The sequence below is a fragment of the Ambystoma mexicanum genome, chromosome 10 (genome assembly GCF_040938575.1).
Source record: "Ambystoma mexicanum isolate Mex_15411 chromosome 10, UKY_AmexF1_1, whole genome shotgun sequence".
In the NCBI taxonomy this organism is placed as follows: domain Eukaryota; kingdom Metazoa; phylum Chordata; class Amphibia; order Caudata; family Ambystomatidae; genus Ambystoma; species Ambystoma mexicanum.
Window position 1 is genome coordinate 1,159,698,093 of NC_090932.1, and position 24,496 is coordinate 1,159,722,588.

A 24,496-nucleotide genomic window follows, 5' to 3' on the forward strand; every position below is an offset into this window, starting at 1 on the left:
AACTACACAACCACCAAACTGGAAGCATCCAACAAGAGCAGAGCGATCTTCCATTGCATGAAGCACTGCACCAACCTCCTGCAATACTGCAATCCACTAACAAATGCAACACTATCAACAACTTCTTCATGTACAAGAGAGACAACATAAAGCAGCACATTGGCTTCTCCAAACACACCACAGATGTCCAACTCATACCAGCATGCAATTATTAAGATGGACCGAATTGAGGACAATTACTTTTGAAGACCTGACCAACACTTTCTCAGTCTTCAAACTCACCTACAGAGATGACTTACTCCACCCTGAACAACATTACAGGTCAAGCATTCACACCACTTCTCAATGTCATCAACCCATCTCTCCCACAAGGATCCTTTCCAGATGCTCAGAAAATGGGGCCGCTCCAACCTACTGAAGAAACTCGCACCCAACACAGATGGCCCGGGCAACTATTGCCCCATCATGCATCAACCTTTCCTCTACAAAGCAATTGTGAAGAGCATCACCACCCAGTTTCCTGAAAAGATCGCTCTGTGCAATCTCCCAATAGACTGCCAATTCGGTTTCTGACAATGCAACAGAGACCTTCCCCATCCACGTTATCAATAATGCGCAACACTTCCTGGACAAAAGAGACCCCCCCTGCCTAATCTTCCTAATCGATCGGTCTCCCACCTTCAATACCATTGAGCATGAAGTGCTTATCCACATCCTCACCATGCACAGGGGCTTTGACAGAACAGTCCTGCAGTTGTCCACCTCCTAACTCCAAAAGAGACCATCTCATCCAGATGGGGCCCAAAGGATTTCAGTGGCAACTAGTAACCTGCAGACTTCCACAAAGTTCCATCCTCCCTAGATATATTCAACTTCTACACAGAACATCTGGGTATCTCTATCGCCAACACCAAGATAAACCAATGCACAGATGATGCACAGCTTTACCTAAAGATCAGTTGCATCAACAACATCCATCAATTCAAGCACTGTTTGTCCCTCATCCAAACCTGTGCAAGCGCCTAACTGAAGCTCAACCCAATAAAGACCAAATGTATTCGCCTAGGAAATTACACCAAGTATGCCCAAGTCCAAAACTGGCTGATTGACATGAAGCTCACCGGTTCCACACCTCAACTCTCAATCAATGCAAAATATTTTGACTTTACCCTAGCCTGTGAGCTCTCATTCAAAGCACACATCACCTGTAAGACCCAAGCAGGATGGTACCACCTTGTGCGTCTCTGCAAATGAAGCCTTTCATTGCTGCCCAGAGTTTTAGAACTGTTGTCCAAGCCCTAGTCATCTCCCACTTGGACCGTGGTAACGCCCTACTCACAGCAGTCCTTGCTGATCTGAAAGTTTGAACGACAAAGACACTCACGATGACTTCAGCCATTCCGTGTACGCTTGTCTTGGAACCTAAAGATGAGCTAAGAGCAATAGGCTTTGAGGTGATTGATAAGGCCCTTGAAGACAAAGGAAACTTAGATTGGACATAAAGTCCTCCACAGAAAATAAAGATGGGAACAAAAACAAATACTGTGAGCATGCCTAATGTCGTTCATTTGTGAAATTCAAGTGATGGCATCAAAGTTGGTTTAAATCACCTACCCCAGGCCAATGAAGAAAGTGAAGAGCATCAAAGAATAAAAATAACTATACAAGGCAGTAAACCAATGATGGAACAATCTATTTCTAATGGAAGTATAAGTACAGACAAAAATGACGCAGATAGCAAGCAATCATGGGATTGGTTGGCAAGAGCCCTTGTAATAAATCCACAGAACTAGAGCCAGAAGAACAGTCAGCATGACAGTTGGAAAATCGGCTGTTGGAACACTCAAGGTTTCTGTCACCTATTTAATGAGCTGCTATCCATCTTATTAGATTTGGATTTGATCTGCCTCCAAGAGACATGGTTGAAAAATGTCCCTATCTTGGATGGCTTTATTGCCTTTTTGAACCCAGCTAAAAGGGGTCTGAAAGGTAGACCATCGTCAGGTCTTCTAACCCTTGTTAAAAACAATCGAGATATAAGAGTGGCATCAATAGAAAATCCAACGCCATACGTACAATCATTGAGAATTCGAAAAACAACACAATGTAAAAATCTATCAGAAGAGATTCTGATTATAAATCTCTATTGGCCACCCGATGCGAAGACGGATATCTCCTTCATTGATTCCGTAATGGATCTGATGGATTCTAATTTGGCAGAGCAATCCAAATACTGATCTGTGGAGACTTGAATGCAAATTGCATCCAAAATTTGAATGGGAAATGTACACTAAAATACAAACTCTAACAATAAAAACCGCATAGGAGCCGATTGGGTGGAAGAGATGACACTATGAGATCTGCAGTTATTTAATGGAAACATTTCTGGGGATACTCTGCCAGCAACTACGTTGTCAAATGGAATTAGTCAAGTGACACTTGATCACTGCTTTGTATACAGGAATTTGCTACCAGAAGTACTGAGGTTGGAAGTGGTGAAGACAAGTAAGAGTGACCACGACCCTCTCTTTGTGTCACTGAAATCCCCCCACTTCACAGCACAAAAAAAATGGTCTCATAGTATTGAAATAGAAAATGGCCTCAATCGCTTACGAATAAAACCTACTGAAGTGCCAAAAATAATTAAAGATTTAAAGGATCTATTGAATAAAAAACAGGATTCAGTGCAATACATCAAAACGCTAAAGGCATTCAAAGAAATAGCCAAAGGACCATTGAAATCACAATTCATACACTTACATGTTTTTAACAAAGATGTAGTAATGCAAAAAAAAAACTCCTACGAAACGACCTTAGGGATATAAAGAACTTGACCTCAGAAGACCAAAAAGACATGATAAGAAAACAAAAACTAAAATATAGAAATTGGACTCAAATGTATAGGGCCAATCTGGATCTGAATGATGCAGAAAAAATGCTAGCCGCTTTAGCTGATTCCAACGGGGGAGCTTTTGGCAATTAATGAAAGAGAATGGAGATCCAACAATGTCGTATTTGCTTAACCCAATTCCAGAGGAAAAATGGGTGACACATTTCAGTGCATTATTCAATAAGCCAAACGTTGCTATATACGATTCAAGCAAGGGGGGTGCAAAGAAAAACCATGGAAACCTTACTGTGAAGCTGAAGAAATTATTTTGCTCATATCATAAAGAACAGCAGTAAATCACGCGACCCAGGCCCCAATGGGATTTCTAATGCACTTCTGAAAGAAGCACCTGAACACTGGGCAGAGTTCTGTGAAAATATATTTAACAGGAGATTTATTACGTGTAAAATACCAACATCATGGAAAAAGGCCATAATAATCCCCATCTTTAAGCAAGGGGATAGACAGCTACCAACAAATTACAGACCCATTGCCCTGCTAGATGCAGTGAGCAACATTTTTACGATGGCCATAGTAGCCTGATTAAAAACTTGGCTAAAAGCAGTGAATGTCATAGACAAACAGGCTTCGTTAAAGAAGTTGGCTGCAACTTAAACCTACTACTTTGAAACCTGCTAAAACAACTCTGTGAACATAAGAGAGAAAATGTACACTGCTAGTATAGATTTGTGCCAGGCCTTTGATAGCATCGACCAGGACACACTATGGCAGAAATTAAAGATCAAAGGATGGCCCAGTGATTTACTCAATGTCATCCGAGAACTATACATGGACACAAGCATGCAGGTGAAGTTCGACAAATCAGGCAACCTCTCAAGAGTGATCCAAACATCCAAAGGGTTAAAACAGGGCTGCCCTCTCGCAGCCACCTTATTTAACTTATACATCGAAGATATAAAAGAGGTTCTGTCTATTGGCAACACTTTTCCACCAAAAATCAATGGAGAAGCTGTAGGGTGGCAGCTCTACGCGGACAACTTGGTCCTATTAGAACAAACCAAGATTGGACTGCAGAGGAAGCTAGTTATCCTACAAAAATATGTGGACAAAAACCACTTAAAGATCAATGCCTCCAAGTCTAGGATTATGGTATACAGAGACAAACATATTAAAACAAAAAGCTCCTGGATGTTGGATGAAAAGAAACTATGCCCGGTGCGAGAACAGAAATATCTGGGTGTCATTATAAATACCTTCATGAGAGAATCGCTGTGGATGGAGAATGCAAGGAAAAAATGGCACCAATTGTCAGCATAAGGTGTAGCCTTAAACGTTTTGGCAGGTTCACGCCTATGCCGGTCTTAAAATACTTCAAGCAAAACATTACTCCAGTAATAATCTACAGAGCCTAATCAACCAGTGGGCTAAGAGAAGATTTTTGGGACTGTGCAAGAGTTTTTTGGAATTTTCTTTTAAAATTGCCAAATTCTGTACCAATACAAGTAATCCGTCATGAGTTGGGTTTAAATTCCCTTTACTCAAAGATAATGGGGAATAAACTCTCCCTATTTAGGAAATCGATCACTCATGTTTGTCCACCACAATTCGAAATATTGAGAAAAAGAAAACTCATTGACGATGAATGGACAGTCAAGGTATGGAAAACAGTGTATCAACTTCCTCTTCAAATACATTTGTTAGCATGTGTTTCTTGATGTTTGCATATATATATTTAGCCACACTGCTGAGACAGATAGCCACCAGTTTTGCTCATTTGGGCTTACCGGTGGAGGCAATGGGGAGCGGCACGTCGTGTCAGCAGACCCATGCATGGAAAAGGTTTTGAGATGTATTAATGCTAAGAATATCACATGAAATGAGAATAAGACAATACATAGGAGCCACCACTTTTTGTAATTATTGTTTTTTAATCTTTTAGAATCTGAAAAATAGTTATGGGGTACAAGACAGTATCATTACTCAGTTGAAGAAATCAGTCCGTCCTGAAAAAGGCCTTAAAATCGATGTGCGAAGTGACACTAGAGATAGTGTCTAATGTAATTGTAATGGCCGAAACATGTCAACAATCTGAAAAGACTGAAGGATTAAGAGTCTTTGTAATTTTGAAAAATCGACCCCTGCATGAATGATTTTTTTAAAGAGCGTATGCAATTTATTCTTTGTTTTCCCTATTTTATGTATTTTTCGTCTTGATTTTTTCCTGTGGTTTTAATGAATTATTAATAAATTGAAAACTCCTTAAAAGACTTGTCTGGTTCCACGATAGATGCATGTACATCGCAATCTACACATCCACTATGGATGTCTATGCTAATGGTGTGACCTATTAATTATGTAAAAGCACCACCAACCCTACCGCTCAATCGGTATAGTGAGGGGTAATCTTTTTCTCACCCTTTATATAGAAAATGTATATTTGTCTCCCATTCTGAGAAAAATAATTTTTGTCTACCTTATAAAAGGTAGCAGACCCATGCTACACGAAAGACCTGGTGAATGGGCTCTGTTCCTGCCCCCTGGATTCAGGCACCTTGCAGCAGCTTTTCCTTTTGCATTTAGGGACAGTGGGTGGGCGGGAGTTTGTGGAGGTCGCATCCCTCGCACTACTAAGGGCCTTAGCAATGGGGCTGCTTGGTTAAATCATTTACACAACTCCTGCACATTCTGGCATATTTTATCCATTTCTTTGTCTGGATAACACCACCTCATCAAGGGGGACAGCTGCGTCAATTTCTTTGATATACAGCCTAGCGCTTTCAGGTTGTTGAGCCTGGCCTGGGTTACCTTCCCACAATTGTCCTTGCATGCTTTTTTACATATGGTTTTTTGCCAATATTTGGATGTTGGGGGGGAGGTGATGTGTCTCCTTTCCAACTCAATGGCCTGGTTTTGCTTAACCTCTTTCTCGATTGGTGTTTAGAGGAGTTTACTCTTCCAGTTTAAATATGGCAAGTGCTAAGTTACGGTTTATAGCGTGTAAATTTCAGGGTTTGAACCTATAGCGGTCTCTAAGTTTCCTTCCTATTGTTTCTGTATCTATCGCATGGCACCCTAACCATGCTGCACATTGGTAGAATTTGCCATGGCTAAACTGTTTATCACTGGAAGCCACGCCCGTTCTCTTTCACATCTGAACAGTGCTTAAACTTTCGGTTGGGTAGGAGTTTTGCACAAGGTTTAATATATACGGGTAGGAGTTTTGCACAAGGTTTAATATATATATAAACTAGCTTTTGTAGTCCTTCATTGTCCTGTCTCTGCGTTTCAATGAATACCTTAATTACAACTTAATCCACGTTCCTCTCTAGCCCCTTTTCCAAGCCCGTGATACTAAGTGGCTTGTCAAGATGTCTCATGTGAGACTAGGCTTCATGGTCCATCCTAGCTTGGGCTCATTCTCTCCCGCTTGCCATGGGATGCTATTGTTCGGAGATTAATTTGCCATTTTGCCCTTTTGTGTCCTCCAACTTATCTTTCCGCACACAACTAACTTGTGGTGTTGACTCCTCGGTCAGTTGGCTCAGTAGCACCAGGTCCCTGTAGGACTACTCATAAGGTACACCATATGAATATCTGGTCTCTAAGCCTCCACAAACCAAGAACTCTTGAGCACATCTCAAGGCCATCACACATCCATAACCTTACTGAAAATTAAACCTACAACACACTGCCCTCCGAACTGAAAAGATAATTGATTTGTCCATTATGGACCGCTCCTGATCTTTTTCATGATCGTTTTGGTCTAAACTCATACCACGCTACATGCATCCCAGCTAATGCTACCACTCAATCCCTCATGTTCTCTTCCCCTCGGCTTGTCACCTTTTGTCTTCTGCTCTCACTCTGACATTTCCTGCTGTGGCCAATTCATGCTTACCTTTTTGCTAATTTCTGTCTCACGCCACAGACCAACGTCTACTTTACACCCTGGGTGGGGGTCACAGTGCACCCACACCGGCAAGGTTTCGGTGCTCTAAGACCACTACGGTAGTGAGGTCCGCAGCATAAAAGCTAAATAACATAAGAGAAAACAGTGTCACAAGGCCACATCTAGGCTCCCACAAAAAAGATCGAATGCCAGTGCTCTGTGGAAAAACATACGCACATGTATTGCACCAGTTGATTAGCAATTTCCACGGATAAAGTACTCCAGAGAAATCAGGAAGCTTCCAGCAGAAGGATTCCAATTACTTGCATGGGCCAGGTGGCCATAGCATTCAGTTGGTCTAAATCACTGCAACGCTCACCTACGCATGCCTTTTATATTTTATGCAGGGAGTTGAGAGAAATATAATTATGGATTGTGGTGCGCAAAACATATTGCCCATACACTATGAAACAAGAGGCATTTTTACTATACCATATCATGTCCACCTATAATTAAAGCCTATATTTACTGCACTTTCCAAACCGTTGGGAAGCAGGGGCGATCGTCCCCGGCTCCCAAGAGGTTCAGGGTGAGGTAGAGGCCTAACAAGTGTGTTGTAGATGCTTGGGAGGGTTATAGTTTATGGGGGTGTCCACAGAAGTTGCATTATGGGAAGATTATTATGTAATTGGGTGAAGATCGTATTAGGAATAGAATGCCATTTTAGAAAATAGCAGCAGTATTGAAATTGAGGCCGAACGCTGCGCTGCAGCCAGGGCAATAGGTCCAAGTCATGAAAGTGCGAATAAGCGTGTGAATGCAGGAGTGGGTTACAACGTGGATAACAATGAAAACAACCAGAGCCGCAGAGATTCATAAACCTTTCATATTGCCAGCATTTGTATCCCAGAAAGAATGTGCCCTGCAAGGCCATGTGGGGGCTGAGAGCTCCCTGCAAAGAATGATCACACGAGAAGGAGGGCACAAGCCTCTGACCTTCCCCAGTCCTAATTCTAAGTTACATTGCCCAAATGCCAAATGCCCAGCATTCCAAGGTACCAGCTAACTCCAGACCACCGACCATAAAGCTGTTGGATCACCAATCGATCAGAGAGCAAGGGCAGGCTGCCCACACCATCAGGTCATGTGATTTGCGCTGCAAGGTGCCGAGAGGGGAAAAGCAACAGACCTAAAACCAGAGTGGGAAGTCTTGGAAAGGGGCTGACGCGTCTGGGATCAAGTTGGGTTTTGTAAGATATAGTGACCTCGAGCGTATCCTTCGTGCCCATGTCTGCGGTACCAGGTGCACGTTAGGTTACAGATAAAGAATGCAATGTTTTTGTATCCAAAATTGGCAATTCGCGTTGATTGACTCCCAGTGACGTGCAAAGAAGAAGCCCATGTGGAAGAAGATGGACAAGGGAAGCTGGGACCAATGCCCTGGCATCCCTTATGGAGCAGATTGTGTATGTGTAGGGTCTCACCAACCACCTTCTTGGATTTGTAACCTATGTAAATTATGTCACTGATGACGATGTATGTCTTTATAACCTGTTGCTTATGCTGTTTTCATCAGAGCACTGCGTGGCAGCAGAGTTCTTTGCTGGCACGTTTTTACATTTTGTAATAATGAACCTTGTTCTCCTTGCAAGAGGTGTGCTGGACCTCTTTCTCTAGTGGGTTGCATTTTTTCTGAAGTGAGCATTGAGGGGCTTCTCTACATTTTTGGTGACACTGATGTGATCCCAGTGACCTCCGCGAAGACGTTACAAATACCATATCATATCATATCATATCAGGCCACACCTCTGAGAGGCAGCACCCACCTGCAGTGACCAGTCCCAAGCATGCAACCTGCAGTGGTGTACATGAGCTGTTTTCCCAGACTTAGTGTCTGCTCTTTGGAGCGGGGCGTCGCTCCTAGGAAGGTGCAGGCCGTTATTGGGACCCTGTGACTGAGGAGCTTGGGTGAACACGCAGATGTAAGTACACCTCTTGCAGCGACAACAGCTAGGGCTAACGCTGAGTGGGAGAATGTGGTATTGGTGTGCAGGTTTGTGCGTTTGGCAAAGGGGGAGCGAGAGTGTATAGTAGAGTGGTGCATGTTTTGGTGGGAAAGTGTGTAAAGACCATGTGGCATTTTTTTAGATGTATATATTATTATTGGTATAAGGATATGAAAAGAGATACGGAAAAGCGTGGGATCCTTTTCCGAGCTAGGAGAGATGATGGCGCCATTTGTTGAATTGTGAACAGAGGATAAAAAAGTAGGGGCTCCATATAATTAGAGAGCCCAGATTCCTGTGCCCAATATATCCGTAGTGGGGGAAAAAGGTGAAGTAGTGTTTGTTATTTTAGTCAATTGTATTAGCTTGTTGTTTTAGCATTTTACATTTTTTATTGTGCGTCAGGTGGAGGCCGAGGGAGGGCCTGTGGAAAAAGAAGCGCAAGTGTGGAGTGTGTGTAGTGTGAAGGTGCGTGTGTGGCAGAGGGTTGAGTAGGGGGCGATGAGTGAACAGGAACGAAGCACTGGTAGGATTGTTTATGACAAAATTGGATATTCGACCTAAGATTTTCCAGAAATAACATTGGGGTAATGACTCCATTGGAGTATATGTGCACCGTATTGCCGTTGTACAGGGAGAAAATAAAAAGGTATCACAGACAATGGGTGGTGGAGACACAAGGGGGAAATGTCCTGCCCACGGCCAGAGCAGGGCACCAATAACAGAAGGGTACTAGAACACGTGAACATATTTCTAACAGCTAAATACAAGGGCAAAACACTTCAAAGGAGGAAGGAGATTTTAGAACTGTGAAAAACTGTAGAGGACATTGGGAATAAGGATGAGGGCAAAGATCAGGGGGACCACAGACCGGCCCCAGGAATAGTGAAGCCAACTGCCCCAAAAGAAGCTCAGTCACCCCCACCCCAAGGATGGTTGTACCTGCTCACTGCCTGCCCGCCACAGGATACACCAATCCAACGTATGAAGCATCACCCACCAAAGCCCCACCTCCACCCCACACGGCATCTAACACTATTACACTGCAAGATTGCAAGCTTCAAAGAGACGTGGAGAAAGCGTTAGAAGCAGCTCAAGCAGAATTGGCATTGTTGAGGGCCTTCAGGGAAGGGGGAAGTAAACTGGGGTATGGCCTGGACGAGTGGAGGGCCGGAGATATTTTGTTCAGATTGGACAGTACTGAAATAAAGGATGTGCATTTTGAGAAGGGGAAGAGTGGCGACCGCAGAGCGGAAAGTGTAGGTTATGGGACAATAAGATTGGGTGGAGGGACAGAGACGGACTTGCAGGAACGAAAATGGGACGCCATGGATGAGTTGGAGGAGACACGGGAGGCACCCAAAATTACCCCTAGAGTAGAAAGTTATTGGAATCCGCAGCGGAGGAGCAGGATGGGTGGGCAGCAGTGGCAAGGACAAAGGAGTGTGGTGATAAATGAGGAGAGGAATGGGCATGCAATTACCATTATTGCATAAAGGACCTGGGAGGGCGCAGTACATACCTTGGGCTCCGATGGACAAAAATAAGTAAAGCGATCCCGCCCTATCTTTGGGAGCGCTGTGAAATGGATACATGCATTCGAGAAACAGACAGCCGTGATCCCCTTAGCGGTGAGAGACATAAAGAGCTTGCTTGTGGCGATAGTGGGAGATCAGGCAGGGGATGTTTGGGTGAAGGCTGGATATCCAGGAGTAAAAAAAAGATGACGATACACACAATGGGACACATTCAACAATATCAGAGTGCAGGTGTGGGATGCATTGTGGCGGGCATACCCCGACACACCGGACTTACAGTCCATAATGCAATATATGATGGGAGAAGATGAAGACCCTGCGCAGTACACTTTAAAAGTGCAGGAGATGTGGAAGGCTGGGACAGGGAAATAGCGGTACCGATCAGGTTCCTCTTTTTTATTTTGTTCTCAAAAGGTGATTGCCCAAGAGGGTTCAGAATGTGCTTGAGAAAATAGTGGGCATCGAGGCGAAAGGGTGGACCGAAATTCAGACTATAATTATACACCACTGCAAACAAATAAAAGAAAGAGAAAAGGAAACGGCACAGAGATTACAGGCGGAGGAAGTGAAACTGGCGAAAATAGCAGTTGAAGGGGTGGTAACTGCAGTTACTCAGACATAGCAAGCAGATGCAAGAATAGCAGCACTGTGGCAAGGTGGAAGACAGTGACAATGAAGCACACTCAGAGTACTCAGTACTCAGAGTGGTATCAAGGAGGTCAGCAGCGGGGAAGAGGGGGTTTCCAAGGAGGCAGGGGGGCTGAGGAGGTTTTGTTGGGATGTGGTCGAGAAGGGGAGCGGGACTCTCTCAGTGCTGAAGCTATGAGATGTGAGGGCATTTTGCAAGGGAATGTAGAAGTAGACACGTGGTAGGGTACAATACATACAACCACTCTGGCCATGCACCACCACAACCATACTCTTTCCCACCCCCAATGTCTACCTCCACACCATACGAGATACACCAGGCGTACATACATTTGCCACTGTGGCCCCCCAAAGGTGCAAGCACCTGCCGTGCCTAATGCCCAGATCGAAGCAGCACAGTCAAACCAATCATACAGCAGTCACATTTCTAACCGCAATGCCATTCCAAATGGGACCATGGCACCTTACAGGGGGGGGGCAGTGTCATGGGAGGTAATCCTTTCAAGTTCCCAGGTACCAAGAAATATCCCAACTAGGACAGCCCACAGAAAGCTCTTGCATTCCCAGTCCTGTCCATGACTACCCACCCTGACGAGGACCCTTGGTGGGTGCTTAGATAGGAAACAAGCAATTCATCTTCATGGTTGACACTGGTGCCACTAAATCATGCATCAGTAAGGGGAAACTTCCCACTATCAGGTGAAACTCTCGACATGCAGGGCTTCTCTGGGGCTGTTGCAACGGTTCCATACACAGATGAAGTAGCAATTAAAATAGGAGGAAAAGTGGTGCGTGCGCCCTTCTTGTATTCGTAAACATCCCTAGTAAATTTGTTAGGGCGCGACTTGTTGGGTAAATTGAATATGACCATTTCCTACACGAACAGGGAAGTAATATGTGCCACCCCAGGAATGTGAGCCAGCAGGGCGATGGCCATAATACATGGCAGAGGAGGGGAGGTGGTGGTTCGTGGCATTCCTGTTGACACAGATATGTTTGTGTATGGGATCACAGTTTTACTTGATGCAGTGCTCCAGATTAGTAAGGCGTGTGGGCAGATGCCATCCGATTTCATTTTTTGGGCCACTGTGACCTGAGAGCTTGTGGCAGGGACGATAATTTGACTAGATTTGCAAGGCCTGGTGGTGTTGGCAAAAAGGATTGTTGTGGTTGGGACGGATTCAGATGGGTGTGAGTGGCACATTCTTGTGCATTGATCCAACAGTACCTTTGAAAGAAGTAACAGATGCAGAATTGTTTGAGGATCGGGTTAATGATGGAGAAATAGTGCTGGCTATTTGGATCCCCTGCAAAATTATGGTGCAATATCGCAAAGTGCAATGTTCGTTGATGGCCCTTGTTGCCCCACCCTCTTTCATTGAGAAAGATCTAGAGCAGGTCCTGGAGAAGTTATGGACAACCAGTGCCCATGATGTAGGGCTCCTGCAAGGAGTGTACCATGGGCGAATAACACTCAAACCATGTGCTGTACTACCCTGAGCTAGACAATATCGACTGTCCAAAGAAGCAGAGGAGAGAATACGAGACACCATTTCCACACTCCTAGATCAGGAAATGATTGTGCCCTCAAAACTCTCCATGCAACACAGTGATTTATCCGGCAAAAAAGGCAAAAGGGGGAGTAGGAGAATAATCCAGGATCTCTGCCCCCTAAATGACATTGCACAGGCAGAATTTCCTGTAGTTCCTAATCCCGCGACAATTCTGTGCAGCATCCCCAAACAGGTAACACATTTCACTGTGGTGGATTTGAAAAATGCCTCTTTCTCCATACCCCTGCACCCAGACTCACAATATCTCACCGCGTTCATGCATGGCAGACAGCAGTTCGAACACACAAGGCTGCCACAAGGGTATTGCGAATCCCCTAGTATCTTCAACATAATATTGCGTGCTGATTTAGGAAACATCCATGTACCCAGCACAATCATCCAATATGTGGATGACTTGCTGGTGTGTAGGGACAGTGAACAACGGTGCTGAAAATATATTGAGCTCCTACAGCTGTTGGCATACAAAGGGTATAAAGTAGACAAAGCTAAGCTATAATACTGTCTTCAGGAAGTGCTCTATTTGGGACATTGATATATGTCCATGGAAAGAAAATCATAGCAGAACGCGCCACATCTGTGCACAATGCCTTCCAGCCAAACACCCTCAAGGAAATGCAACCATTTCTTGGGCTCTGTAACTATTGCAGAGCATGGATTTCAGATTATGCGGCCTACACCAGGCCTTTGCTGCAGGGACTATAGGGAACACGGAAAACAGATACAAAGGTAATATGGACAGAGGATATGCTTACAAGCTTTAACGATCCAAAGCAGAAATTAGTTTTCAAAAATTGATTAGCAGAGTTTGCTAATTGCATTTTTTTTTATTAGCAAACAGACCCATTTTATTAGCAATTTTGTACTAATATTGTTAATGTCACTGGAAGTTATTTGTGCCCAGGAAATGAAATGAGCAACAATACAGCGTTTTGCGTACTTGCATACACCCTGATATTAACGATACATATGGTGATCCATTCTTGTATTAAATGTACTTAGGAACAATGCTATGTGATGCCACTTGCTGTTTTATCAAGGGGTGAAAGGTTGTGTTTTATCATTTCCTATGATGTCACTTTAGGTGGGGTCAAATGACATCACTTCCTGTGATGTCTTCAGAGGTCAAGGGTCATGTGATGTCACATTCACTACACCTGGCATTTTGGTGAAATGACGTCCCTGTGCTGAGGATATCATGTTACATTGTTTTCTTCTAGCAGCCATCGTGTTGACTGTAAAAAAAATGACTGCCTCTTTACTTAGGACGCTGGAAAAGCAAGGGGAAGATATTGCTGGGGGGTGGTTAGGGCTGGGATGCACAGACAGTGACCGGAAATGTTGCTTTTGTATATGTAACAGCAATGCACACAGAGAGAGTTGGTGCACCTCGCATGCAATCTCCCATCTGTTGTATTCTTAAAATGTTGGCTCATGACCAAAGGTCCACAACTCAAAATGAGGGCATACTGTCCTCCATCGTAACACTTGAAAACGGAGTCCACTGGGGTCAAAAGCCTCGATGCCAACTAAAATGGAGGACAGGGTCTGGGTTTAATACACAAAGGCAGACACTGTTTTCCCAATGCACCGACAGTTCTGTACTCTCAAATATTGCACATAAATCATGCACTTGACCAGAACCATAGAGATGTAAGCTTGTACAAGGCAGACATTAGGCAAGACCTCTATCCATTCTTACTACATATATTGTCATGGTACCAGCCAACTGTATCCGGTAGAACTAACTGCGTCCAGTAGCGGCCTTAAAGCATTGTGGCGGTCTTGATTCATTACAATAGACCCTTGCATATAACACAGATGAGCAGTGTCGTCTCAAAGTGCGCTCAGATGGTGCAACCGTCGAAGGGTGGCCCCACGGTACAGCAAAAAAGGGCGCATTGCCTCCAGCTCAGTGTCATGTAAACAGCGCCTATTAAAGAATCACTGCATAATGTTTTTAATATGCGCTATTTACATGACACTTAGCTGGATGCAAGGCATGCTTAAACACACTTTACAAGAACTTCATGGGGCTCAGTTCTGTTGTGCAGCTGATACTTATACTAGTATCAGCTGAAAAACACAACTGAGCCCCCTGCTGTTCAGCATTTGTGGTGGGCTGGGGGGGAGCGGTGCACACATTTTGCACAGCACGCTGGAAGACCTGGGCCCGACACTGCAGATGAGTGTGACGTTGCAGTGCAGGCATAGTAGTAGTGATGGTTCTATAGAATATAAAATAGTCATGAGTGAAAATGTATTAACTATGTGCAAGGTTGAGCTATGATTAAAGAGAAATAGTTTTGTGAACATGACCCATTCGGTAAATTATTGCTGCTGAGCCGAAAGTGACGAGTTTTAAAAAAACAGCTGTTAGCAACATATGTGCGTCCCTGGAAATATATACGTGGAAGCATTCCATGAGCTCAAAGCGAAACCACAGCTCAGCGCACATCGCACAGGATGTAAGTATGCCTAGAGCAGTTTTTTCTTTTCTTGGGGATTGACTGGCTTTTAGCGCTTCCTGAGAAAAAAAGCCCTGGAGCATCATCATGTACCACACCATCCGTTTCTGTTTAAGTAATTACCCAGACGGCTAAAGGCATACGTACATCCTGTGCAATGTGCGCAGAGCTGTGGTTTCACTTTGAGCTCATTGAATGCTTCCACGTATATTTCCAGGGACGCAGATATGTTGCTAACAGCCGTTTTAAAACCGAAACTTGTTAAGAACACAGAAGTCCTGCACCCTGAGCACATTACAACATGTCCTTGTTTCACAGCCAGGGCCCTCAGCAGCTATAAATACCAGCAGCCCGCAATTTACACAGTTTGCGCAGGCCACAACCCAGCATTAGATGGTGTGAGCAGAATCTACACTTCGTTCGAAGCCCTGCTATACCCTCAGGGCACCACAACCTAGCCTTTTCAAAGAACACATGCATTGATTTACAAGTATGGTGTGCTCAGAACTAGCACCCCCCTTACCACATTATTATTGTTAATTATTCTATATAAATAATTTTATAATTAATTTATTGTACATAATTTATATATGATTAATATATATTTTCTTTTCGCAAATCTTGGTATACATGCTACGCTTTTTATTTTCACTGTTCTTATTACAAAGAAACACACAACCCCGCTCAATACTAAATGCCCACTTTAGCACACTGCAGACCCTAGTGGTTAGAAAGCATTATAGATCTATTTAACATGTATGCAGCTACACCTTCAGACATGGTTTAAAAACCTGATCAGAAAGATACCCAAGGCTTCAACAGTGTGCATACCTTCCCATAACTCCGGTATTGAGGGTGCAGCGTAAGCAGGTTTTCCCAGGACTTCAGGAGCAGCATGTACCTCCCTCTGTAACACCCTCTGGATATATACACCCTTCACGCCACACCTCCAAAGCGGGCACCGCACAGACATCATCTCCAGAGAGCCACCGCGCACTATCAAAACCTTCGACACACTAACAGGTCTTTGGGGGGACATCCTGGTCAGAATGGTCATGCCACATACCTATAACCTAAAAGAGGTGAGACTTTCAGGTGAAGCACAATAGCACACTTCTGGGATAGGTCACCCATCATGTTTGGACTTCTGGGGGATGACAAGGGGCGCCCCTCAGGACTATGTGGGGGCCTTACAGGTAACACCTATGTCACAATCGGGGTAACACACCCACTAGGGTCTAAGTTCAGGTTAACCACCACTACCTCACTTCTGGGATAGGCCTTCTGCTAGGGTGGGACTTCCTGGGTCACATGCATGATGTCACTTCCGGAGCAGGACTTTCGCTAGGGCGGGACTTCTGGGTTAACGGGGTGTTCCCACCTGTCAAGCTTTATTGCTGATGAAAGGTATCATCTTATACTACTACCATATGGTGTCTTGGAAATAAGGCTCTCCCCAACCGCAAAGTGCAGTGCTTTTCCCTTCTGCTGGAGCTGGTAACTATGAAGCTACTGGCTGTTTAAAACGATCGAGGGACAGTAGTCTGGCAGTGTCAGAATGCTTTTTCCCTAGAGAGAGGCTGGGAAGCACGCCCAGTGCAAGTCAGTCAGACCGAGGACCGCCCAAGCCCCACAGCAGAACTGGTGTAGCAGGGGCAATGCACAGCCCCTTCTGTGCAGGGGGCGTCAAGCATCAGAAAGAAATCATTTCTTTCTGAAGTGAGATTGCTTTCTGAAATCAGAGTGCATGCAGTCAGACTTCAGAAAGAATTTGCAGCACAGGATGGAGACACTCCGGCGTCACTACACATGACAGAACCAGAAGTTTCTCCCTATTTCTTTGTCGGCATGAAGGAGGCTGGAGAGCGGGAGTTAGAGGCCTTCTTTTATATTAGAGACACCCTAGCAGAAGATTAATTCGGGAAACCGCAGATAAGGGATGAAAAGAAAAGATGTGTGTGTGTCATTTGTGCTTGCAAGGGTGTTGCAGGTTTATGACGTATGCATGCATGCATGGAAGAGCGTGTTATGTAATGTTTGTGTGATTGATTGAGTGTATGTGGGATGTATGGGAGACTGGGTGTGCTTGTGAATGAGCAAGTGAATGGTGTGTGTAAATGAATGGGTGTGCGCGCATGTGTTTGTGCTGGGCAGCTGCTGAGGAGCAGATTTTGGTGGGTGGGAGGTGAGCGGTCGGGGGTCAAGGGGTCTGTGCTTAATGTGCATTCATCCATGATAAAGCAAGCAAGATCAGTGTTATTCCGTTGCTAGACTGGCGTTTCAGTGCAGACAGTCTAGCCATTTCATACTGTGGCATGACATTTTTTTACTGGGCATCTATGAAAAAACAAGCATAAGAACAAGTTACTCTCTTACCTGGTAACTTTCTTTCGATGGGATGGTTCGACGATGTATTCCATATCTATGACAGTAATCACCACAGCTGTGCTGATTTGGAGCTTTGGAAAATTTTCGCCTCCTGCGTCGATGACGTCCATGCGCCGTCCTCGAGGACCTCCTCCGACGGCCGACGTCACTGGATGTTATAAGTGGGACGCACGACGCCAGTAGCCTCAGTTGTAGTTTTTTCCCAGAACGTGTGCCACCAGTCTTCTGCCAGTCTGACACACAAAGCCTTGCGGAAACGTAAGCTGCAATCGCATAAGAAATTCTGTAGCGGGGAAGGTAGGGAGGGAGCGATATGGAATACGTCGTCGGACCATCCCATCGAAAGAACGTTAACAGGTAAGAGAGTAACTTGTTCTTCGAGGGGATTGGGTCCTCCGACGTTTTCCATATCTATGACAGACTCCCAAAGCAGTACCAATGCAAGGAGGTGGGAAAAGAATTTAGAAAACAGAAATTGAGCATGCCCAATCAAATTGCGGAGTAAAGGACTGCCTTGCCAAAGGCCAGATCCTGCCCTCGGATGGAATCGAGGGAATAGTGACGTACAAAAGTATGTACCGAAGCCCAGGGGGCTGCATCACAGATGTTGCGAATAGGAACACCCCTCTGCAGGGCAGCAGAGGCAGCCATACCCCTGGTAGAATGGGCCCGTAAGCCGACCGGTGGGTCCTTACCCGCCAAGCGGTAACACTCAGAGATAGCCAAAATAATCCAGCGAGACAAAGTCTGTTTCGTCACAGCCTGTCCCAAACGCTTTCCAGCGTAACCAATAAAGAGCTGATCGTCCACTCTGACCCGGGACATGCGTGAAATATAAAAGCTTAACGCTCTCCTAGGATCAAGCCTATGGAGCCTCTCCTCTTCCTTACCAGGATGTGGTGAGGATAAAATGCCGGAAGAACAACCTTCTGGCCTAAATGAAATTCCGACACCACCTTCGGGAGAAAAGAAGGACAAACTCTAAGGACAACCCTGTCCTTATGGAACACAGTGAAGGGTGGCTTAACAGAGTTAACAGTCTCAAAGGGCATGAATGCAAAGGCTCAAACGGAGCACCCATCAGAAACTTGAGAACAAGGTTCAAATCCCAACCAGGCACCTGGAAAGGTGACAGAGGGAACACATTAGTGAGCCCTTTCAGAAACTGAGAAATTAAAGGAATTTTAAAATAGGAACACTGTTCAGACGAGCGCTTAAATATAGACAGCGCCGCCAGGTAACCTTTAATGGTACCCACTTGAAGGCCCCTGTGGGCCAAAGAAAGCAAAAAAGACAGAACCATGGGAATTTCACATGCAAAAGGATCCACATTCTTAACCCTGCACCAGTCGCAAAACTTCCTCCAACGGCAACGGTACAGGGACTTTGTTGCGGGCCTTCTGGCCGAAAGCAACACCTCCATCACGTCTTCAGGGAGGTCCCAATCCTTATACCTCAACCTTTCAGAAACCAAGCGTGAAGGTTGAGGGACCTGACCTCTGGATGGAGAACCTCACCCCCCCTCCCGTGAGAGCAGATCATCTTGGTAGGGAAGACGACGTGGAGGACAGATGGACAAGTCGAGAAGGTCCGGGTACCACGTCCTCTGGGCCCACCCCGGAGCAATGAGGATCATCCAGGAACCGAACCTCCGTAACCTCTGCAGTACTTGCGGGATGATGGGGACTGGAGGAAACGCGTACAGCAGTGGGAAGGACCACTCCACCACGAACGCGTCTCCTAAGGCTCCGCTTGGAGGAAATTCCCGCAAGCAGAACCTCTCGCACTTCCGGTTGACACTGGAGGGGAAGAGATCGACTTGAGGGGTCCCCAAAGGGCGAAGATCTCCAGGAGAATCTCCTGAGCCAACTCCCACTCATGAGAGATCGCGCTCTGCCTGCTCAGAGCGTCCGCCGTCTCGTTTTCGTCTCCTGCCAGATGAACTGCCGAGATCGAAACTTCCTGCTGGATTGCCCAGAACCAGAGCTGCATCGCCTCCCTGCACAGAGGAAGTGACCCTGCCCCCCCATTTTTGTTGAGGTAGTGCATGGCCACCGTGTTGTCCGTCAGGATGAGGGCATTCTTTCCTCGCACAGTCGGCAGAAAAGCCTTCAGGGCTAGCCTGACGGCCCTCAGCTCCAACAGATTGATATGGAGTCTGGACTCCGACAGAGACCAACAACCGCTGACTGTCAACTCGTTGGCATGAGCTCCCCATCCCGTGAGGGATGCGTCCGTCACGATATTCACCCCCGGCCAGGGCAGCCAAAATGGAGCCCCCCCCTCATCAGATTGCCTTTGTCGGCCCACCACAGAAGGTCCTGGGTGACCAAAGACGGCACCTGAACAGGGTCCGACATCCTGCCGGAGGACTGAGACCACTGAAGCTTGAGTGCCCATTGCAAAGATCTCATCCGCAACCTGGCCTCTGGCACCAGAAGAATGCAGGATGCCATGAGGCCGAGCAGTCTCAAGAACTCGAACGCTGGGAGAGTCTAGGCAAGTTGAAACTTGTGCACCATCTGCTGAATGTGATGAGCCCTCACCTGGGGAGGAAAACACTGCCCCAGGGACGTGTCGAGCACTGCTCAGATGTACTGGAGCCTCTGAGTTGGTGTCAAATGGGACTTCTTTAAGTTGAGGGTGAAGCCCAGCTTGTGGAGGGAGTGGCAGGTGACTGACAGATGATCCAGGACTTGCTCGGGAGAGCGCGCCCTGATAAACCAATCATCCAGGTAGGGGTAGACGTGAATCTCCCCTTTCCTGAGGTGCGCTGCCACCACTACCATGAGCTTGGTGAAGACCCTTGGGGCGGAGGTCAATCCGAACGGCAGGACCCGAAACTGAAAGTGCGAGTCGCCAACCGCAAACCTCAGGTAATTCTTGTGCTTTGAATGGATCGGCACATGAAAATAAGCATCCTTGAGGTCGAGAGACACCAACCAGTCCTGAAGTTGAAGGGCCTGGAGGACTTGAGAGAGAGTAACCATCTTGAACTTGCCCTTCCTGAGGAGTTTATTCAAACCGCGCAAGTCCATGATGGATCTCAATCCCCCATCTTTCTTGGAAATCAAAAAATAAGGGGAATACCATCCCTTGTTCCTCTCCGCTACAGGCACCAGTTCTATGGCACCTTTCTCCAGCAGGGATTGAATTTCCTGCGCAAGGAGCGGATCCGGACTCTTCAAAGAGCGATTCCCCGGTGGATTGTCTTGAGGCCTCTGCCAGAAAGGAAGACAGTAGCCGTGGGTTATGATCTCCAGAACCCACAAATCTGAAGTAATGGCGCGCCATTCTGCAAGATGCTGCGCCAGCCTTTCCCCAACCGGCGAACCATGGGACATGGCCTCATGACTGAGCTGAAGCGGCTGCGGCGTTGCCTGAGGGCAAAGAGGCAACAGCCCGAGCGGCCTTGGCACCTCGAGTACCTTGTTTTCCACCTCTGGCACTCCTACGGTGGCCCCTTTGACTGGCAGCTCCTCTCGCTTTACCAAAGGATGAGTAATAACAAAAAGGAACCTCCCCTCCATTGTTGTCCCCTAGGACGAAAAGGTGGAGGATGTCGAACTGCAGCGCCCAACGACTTCGCTGCAGCTTTGGATGTCTGCAAGCTCTCAAGGCTCTCGTCAGCCTTGCTGCCAAACAGATGTTCCCCGTCAAAGGGCATGTTGAGGAGCCGGGCCTGCATATCAGGAGCAAACCCCGACTTGCGCAACCACGCAAATCTGTGTATCACGGTGCTCGCCGCCATGGACCGGCTGACGCAATCTGCCATGTCCAAACCCGACTGAACAGCCTCACACATAGCATCCTTGCCATCCTGAACCATGGCAAGGAAACCATCCTGTTCATCCCCTTTGGGAATATGTTCAGCCGCCAAGGAAACACAGTTCCACAGAGTGTGTGTGAAACGAGACAAGGCACAAATGGAGTTGGCCGCCTGAAGCACCATACCCCCTGCAGAAAACACTTTCTTCGCCCAGCCGTCAAAACGCTTGTCGTCCCTATCAGGAGGGATGGTAGGGTACGACGCCTGCTTTGCAGGGGCCGTAGCCGCCTGCACCACCAAACTCTCCGGAGTAGGGTGCTTGGACAAGTAGCAGGGGTCACTACTGGCTGGGCGGTATTTTCGCGGCAAAGACTTGCTCACTGCCGGGAGACTCCAGAGCAGTCCAAGCCGCTGCCACCCTTCTTTGCAGAGCCATATGGAATGGCAGTACCGGGTCAGTTGGTGGACCAATGTCGAGGATATCCGTAAGGTCATCCTGAACAAACTCCCCTGGGGGAGCAGACCATCCTAAGTACTTGGTGACCCGTGACCTAAGTCGCCGGTACGAAGAATCGGCATGAGTGCCAGGCTCAGGCCTACAAAACTCCACCTCTGGAGAGGTGTCCAGCCCACTAGCATCATGCAGGGACTGCCTCAGGTCCTCAAACTGGCTATGGCCCGAGAGAATCTCGTCAGGCACCGTGTCAGGCACCATGCCATCATCATAGCCCTCATCCACCTCTGAAATGAATTCCAGATGGCGGTAAGAAGGCACAGAACTGGAACCAAAGCCATGCTTGACCTTGGCCAGAGCCATGGGGTACCCACGTCGACACAGCCCCGAAAGGCGTCAACGGCATCGAGTAAATCGGCGCTGACGTCGAGAGAATTGGCGTTGACCACAGACGCGGTTTCGACGGCGTCGACACAGGCCTCGAGGGAGGAGCCCCGAACATGTCCCTCGACATCCTGGGCGCCGACGGCGTCGATGGCTTCCTCATAGACAGAGCCTCGAAAGAGTGTCGTCTTCGGCGCCGACGTCTTCCTCAAAGACAGCACAGGTTCACGCGGTCTCGAGTACGTCGAGGACCACGACCTGGACCGGGCATGCCGAGAACGATTCCCCTTGTCCGAGCAGGACCTTTCCCGCAAATCGTGACGACCACCCGAGCCCGAAGGCGTGCAAGCAGCGTCTCTCGGCTGATCACGACCGACCCTATTCGGAGGCACAGACGGACCAGTGCCCTGCGATTCGAGAATCGCCAACATTTTCTTCCCGAAGGAAGCCCATTCCTCCGGTGTTGCATGCTTGGTGGGGTAAGCGACCCGCCGACGGGCGGAGTCCTCGGATGAGGACGGGGAAGGCGACCGATGACGGCGCTTCCGGGAGTGCCTCGAAGAGGCAGAGGAGTGGCGAGACCGACTCCGGGACCGAGACCCACTGGACTTCCGACGATGACGCGGAGAGTCGCCCCTCGAGTCGTCCGTCGAAAGCCCTGCAGACCTCAACTTCCAGGGCTTGGACACCTTACCTACCGATAACTTCTTTTTGCGCTCCTGCAAGGCTTTCGACGTGAGCGACTGGCAGTCGATGCAGTCATCCGTGTCATGGGTCTACCCGAGGCACCAGAGGCAGGCATCGTGCGAGTCCGTGACCGACATCTTGGACCCACAGTCCCCGCACTTCTTAAAGCCCGGACGTGGTGTGGAAGATGAGGTAGACATCTTCACGAAGAATAACTTCACAAATGAACAGGTTCGAAGAACCGAGATGAACAACAGAAACTCCAAAGAGTCGAGGCGTACCGAGATTCACGAAGCGAACACGTTCACGGAAAAAACGGAACTGAGGCTACGGGTGTCGTGCGTCCTACTTATGACATCCAGTGACGTCGGCCGTCGGAGGAGGTCCTCGAGGACGGCGCATCGACGTCATTGACGCAGGACGCAGAAAATTTGCGGAATCAGCACAGCTATGGTGATTACCGTCATAGATATGGAATATGTCGGAGGACCCAATCCCCTCGAAATAGTGTTATTACGCACCTAGACTGGCATTTTGATGCAGCCAGTTCGGAGAAGTTTTCTTATTGTGGCATGGCATTTTTAATGTTAAAGCCAACAGCAGCATGTTTGCACATGGGGATACTGCCATGCTTTCTTCTAGTATCATTACTGCCATTATGCGCAAAGCAAACATGATTATGTTCTTATATGTGAATACTGGCATATATTGGTGCAGCCACCATGGACATGTATGAGCACAGACAACATGAAAATGTTTCTATACTGGCATTTCTCCTCTAAACCAATCACTGTCCTTCGGGGCATACAGCTCCCCCATCCAATGACAGTCCTTTCCATAAACTGCACTCCTGGTGGCCATCTTCAGATTTTTACCACACTCTTCAGTGTTGGAAATCCTCTTGGTGCTCTCCAAGCGATTTTTCACGTTTTTAAGACATTTTTGTAAAGTTTTTGACCGATTTGTGTCTAATCGTTCACAAGAGGTACCGGCAGCAGGCATCTGCTGTCGGCAAAGATCACACTACATTCCAGATCTTTCATCGAGTTTCGAGAAGGCTCAGGCTTGGGCCTACTTCGCGCCTTTCCACCATGACGAGGAGAAGAGATGCCTCTTCAAACTATGCGCAAAATGTGGATTAAGGAGCGTGACCGTCGAAGATCAACACCATAAGGGTCTGTTTTGCCTGCATCCAGACCATGATGAGGAGGGATGCGAAAGCTGTCCTGGATTTTCAAAAAGACAAAAAAGGATTGCTACAGCAGGCTGGTGGCATGGCTCAAATCAGGCAAGGCCTCTGACTCAGCTTCCGGGCAGGGTCATGCTTCCCCTAGGACTGGCCGGTCCTGCAAACAAACTCCCTCAGAAAAGAGGTTGAGATCTTTTGAGGACACCCTGCCCTTGGGGGTCCAAAAGAAGGCAAGGCTGCATGTCGTTGCTCCTACTGGGTTTGCCGCTGATGCAGATCCCATCTCGAGAAGTACAAGGTTGCTGTCTCCAAACACTTCTACAGCGAGCCTACCAGTGATGGGCGCTCCCTCCAAGAGAAAGTGCTCGACTCCTTCAAAACTCTGCTTACCATCGGCGGACAAGGCGACAAAGGAGAGATCCAAAGGTGGTCCCCAGCCAAAACATCTTCATCAACGGTCATGACCACATTGACAAAGGCTCCTGCTACCACCCAATCAACGACCGCTACTTCTACAGCAAAAGGGGGGTTGGCCATGAAGGTTCACAGTCACAGCGACGGCTGCCCCGCAGTTATCCCTACTGCCCCAGTGTGAGGCAGCCGTCACGGCTCAGGTGAAGGCCCCTGGAATGGGGACAGCAGCCGCTCCTCACC